Source organism: Syngnathus scovelli, unplaced genomic scaffold, assembly GCF_024217435.2.
Source record: "Syngnathus scovelli strain Florida unplaced genomic scaffold, RoL_Ssco_1.2 HiC_scaffold_318, whole genome shotgun sequence".
In the NCBI taxonomy this organism is placed as follows: Eukaryota; Metazoa; Chordata; class Actinopteri; order Syngnathiformes; family Syngnathidae; genus Syngnathus; species Syngnathus scovelli.
Window position 1 is genome coordinate 5,761 of NW_026061410.1, and position 4,240 is coordinate 10,000.

Sequence of the window (4,240 nt, forward strand, 5' to 3'; positions counted from 1 at the left end):
CCAGAACAAGTGAAAATTCGGCCTCTTCCCCTGGAGGTCCGTTCACGATTAACGAATATTTTCTAAGTGCCAACGGCTCTTGCGCCGAAAAGCGTCCGCCTCGGCTGGTTCCCGATGTCGGCCAGAACAAGTGAAAATTCGGCCTCTTCCCCTGGAGGTCCGTTCAAGATTAACGAATATTTTCTAAGTGCCAACGGCTCTTGCGCCGAAAAGCGTCCGCCTCGGCTGGTTCCCGCGGTCGGACACAAAATGTGTCAATTCGGCCTCTCTGAGGTACCAGGGGTGGGCTTTATGTACTTGGTCCCCCCACTTAGTGTACTCATCACTTTACCCCCATTTCGCAAAATATAGTCGGCACGTATGTGCAGAACTGTTTATTTTCATTTTAAAAATTGTCTAAGTGCCAGCGGAAGCTGTCACGCGAACTGTCCGAGCTACCACGGTGCCCATCCCGGGCAGTGACGGCAAAAGGCCGATGTGTGTTTGATGGAAGTCTGAATAATTTCTAAGTGCCAACGGCTCAACCGCCGTAAAGTGTCCGCCTCGGCTGGTTCTCCCGGTCGGCCCGAACGAGCGAAAATTCGGCCTCTTCCCCTGGAGGTCCGGAACATTTTGGCGAATATTTCCTAAGTGCCAACGGCTGCTCCGCCGTAAAGTGTCCGCCTCGGCTGGTTCCCCCGGTCGGCCAGAACAAGTGAAAATTCGGCCTCTTCCCCTGGAGGTCCGGAACATTTTGGCGAATATTTCCTAAGTGCCAACGGCTGCTCCGCCGTAAAGTGTCCGCCTCGGCCGGTTCACCCGGTCGGCCAGAACAAGTGAAAATTTGGCCTCTTCCCCTGGAGGTCCGGAACATTTTGGCGAATATTTCCTAAGTGCCAACGGCTGCTCCGCCGTAAAGTGTCCGCCTCGGCCGGTTCACCCGGTCGGCCAGAACAAGTGAAAATTTGGCCTCTTCCCCTGGAGGTCCGGAACATTTTGGCGAATATTTCCTAAGTGCCAACGGCTGCTCCGCCGTAAAGTGTCCGACTCGGCTGGTTCCCCCGGTCGGCCAGAACAAGTGAAAAATCGGCCTCTTCCCCTGGAAGTCCGGCCGAGTTAAGGCAAATATTTCCTAAGTGCCAACGGCTGCTCAGCCTTAAAGTGTCCGACTCGGCTGGTTCCCGATGTCGGCCAGAACAAGTGAAAATCCGGCCTCTTCCCCTGGAAGTCCGGCCGAGTTAAGGCAAATATTTCCTAAGTGCCAACGGCTGCTCAGCCTTTAAGTGTCCGACTCGGCTGGTTCCCGATGTTGGCCAGAACAAGTGAAAATCCGGCCTCTTCCCCTGGAAGTCCGGCCGAGTTAAGGCAAATATTTCCTAAGTGCCAAGGGCTGCTCAGCCTTAAAGGGCCCGACTCGTCTGGTTCCCGATGTCGGCCAGAACAAGTGACAATTCGGCCTCTTCCCCTGGAGGTCTTTTCAAGTTTAACGAATATTTTCTAAGTGCCGACGGCTGCTCCGCCTTAAAGCGTCCGACTCGGCTGGTTCCCGATGTCGGCCAGAACAAGTGACAATTCGGCCTCTTCCCCTGGAGGTCCTTTCAAGTTTAACGAATATTTTCTAAGTGCCAACGGCTGCTCCGCCTTAAAGCGTCCGACTCGGCTGGTTCCCGATGTCGGCCAGAACAGGTGAAAATTCGGCCTCTTCCCCTGGAGGTCCGTTCAAGTTTGGCGAATATTTTCTAAGTGCCAACGGCTGCTCCGCCTTAAAGTGTCCGACTCGGCTGGTTCCCGATGTCGGGCAGAACAAGTGACAATTCGGCCTCTTCCCCTGGAAGTCCGGCCGAGTTTGGCGAATATTTTCTAAGTGCCAACGGCTGCTCCGCCGTAAAGAGTCCGACTCGGCTGGTTCCCGATGTCGGCCAGAACAAGTGACAATTCGGCCTCTTCCCCTGGAGGTCCTTTGAAGTTTAGCGAATATTTTCTAAGTTCCAACGGCTCTTGCGCCGAAAAGCGTCCGACTCGGCTGGTTCCCGATGTCGGCCAGAACAGGTGAAAATTCGGCCTCTTCCCCTGGAGGTCCGTTCAAGTTTGGCGAATATTTTCTAAGTGCCAACGGCTGCTCCGCCTTAAAGTGTCCGACTCGGCTGGTTCCCGATGTCGGGCAGAACAAGTGACAATTCGGCCTCTTCCCCTGGAAGTCCGGCCGAGTTTGGCGAATATTTTCTAAGTGCCAACGGCTGCTCCGCCGTAAAGAGTCCGACTCGGCTGGTTCCCGATGTCGGCCAGAAAAAGTGACAATTCGGCCTCTTCCCCTGGAGGTCCTTTGAAGTTTAGCGAATATTTTCTAAGTGCCAACGGCTCTTGCGCCGAAAAGCGTCCGCCTCGGCTGGTTCCCGCGGTCGGCCGTAATAGGCGAAAATTCGGCCTCTTCCCCTGGAGCGACCTCCAAATTTGGGCGAAATTTTTCTAAGTGCCTAAAGGTACCAGGGGTTTGGGTACCAGGGGTGCAGTACGAACTGGTCTTTTGTCAACCCATGTACTTTTTCTAGAGTACATGGGTTGGTCCCCCCACTTAGTGTACTCATCACTTTACCCCCCTTTCGCAAAATATAGTCAGAACGAGCATGGGGGACGCAATTGTTTTCCATGCAAATCAATTGGGCCTGGTCCGAGCGCTGGTAACGGCCGCCAGCAAGCGTCCCCTGCTCGGATAGCAGAACTGAAGAAGGCACGGCACTTCCAGAGAGAGAGAGAAAATTTTCTAAGTGCCACATTTCTCAAAAATTTTCAAAGTGCCACATTTCTCAAAAATTTTCAAAGTGCCACATTTCTCAAAAATTTTCAAAGTGCCACATCTCTCAAAAATGTTCAAAGTGCCACATCTCTGAAAAACTTTCTAAGTGCCACATCTCTGAAAAACTTTCTAAGTGCCACATCTCTGAAAAACTTTCTAAGTGCCACATCTCTGAAAAATTTTCTAAGTGCCACAGCACGGCTGTGAAATATTCAAAGTCCTACAGGCATTGGCAGAATCCGCGGACGGCCGTCTGCTCCCGGCGGCCGCCGCGAAGCTACTACCCCCTCCCGGGGACGGCTGTCTGCTCCCGGCAGCCGTCCTTACCCCCCTCCCCCGTTTGCACCGCCTGAAGTTAGACCCGCCTTGGTAGGGCCCCCACCGGCCCCGGCTCGCCGGCGTTGGGTGGACGGTTCCTGCCCACTTGCGGGTCCCGGTCGCTTGGCAACCGACCGGGGAGGACCAGCCGCCTCCTTAAACACAGGCTGGAAGGGAAATCCGATCAAGCTACGGAGGACCGGCCGCCTCCTTAAACACAGGCCGGAAGGGAAATCCGATCAAGCTACGGAGGACCGGTCGCCTCCCTAAACACAGGCTGGGCAAAAATCTGCGAATGGGCCCGTCAAGGGTAGTGGGTCATCCAAGGAGGGAGGTACCGGCCGCCTCCTTAAACACAGGCCGGGCAAAAATCTGCGAATGGCCCGTCAAGGGTAGAAGGTCATCCAAGGAGGGAGGTACCGGCCGCCTCCTTAAACACAGGCCGGGCAAAAATCTGCGAATGGCCCGTCAAGGGTAGAAGGTCATCCAAGGAGGGAGGTACCGGCCGCCTCCTTAAACACAGGCCGGGCAAAAATCTGCGAATGGCCCGTCAAGGGTTGTTGGTCATCCAAGGAGGGAGGTACCGGCCGCCTCCTTAAACACAGGCCGGGCAAAAATCTGCGAACGGCCCGTCAAGGGTTCTGTCTCATCCAAGAAAGGGGTACCGGCCGCCTCAGAGGCCGGAGCGAAGGGGGCGAAAGGCTGTCGATGGGGAAGGATCGGGGCCACGGCTAATCTAGCGATGCCCGCGTCGGGCGGTCACTCCGACGAATGAGCGGGGCCGAATCCGGCGCGAGGCGGCCTTCAGGCACGTGGTTCGAGACGACCTCACCCGGCTCTAGCCCGGAGCGAAAAAAACACTCTTATAACCTGACCGACATGCGCCCATGACCCGCCTTGGTAGGGCCCCCACCGGCCCCGGCTACCGCCGGCGTTGGGTGGACGGTTCCTCCCCACTTGCGGGTCGCACTCCAGCGCTAGGCCGCCGCGCGAGCGCGCGCCCCGCGCCGCCCGCGCAGGCCTAGCGCGAACCGTACGGCAGCGAAACCGAGACGCCCCGGCTCAACCTCACCCAGAGGCCATCCACGGAGGCCGAGCGCGCGATCCGACTTGCGGCACGCCACGTGGGCGTCCGCCGGCCGCGCCGGT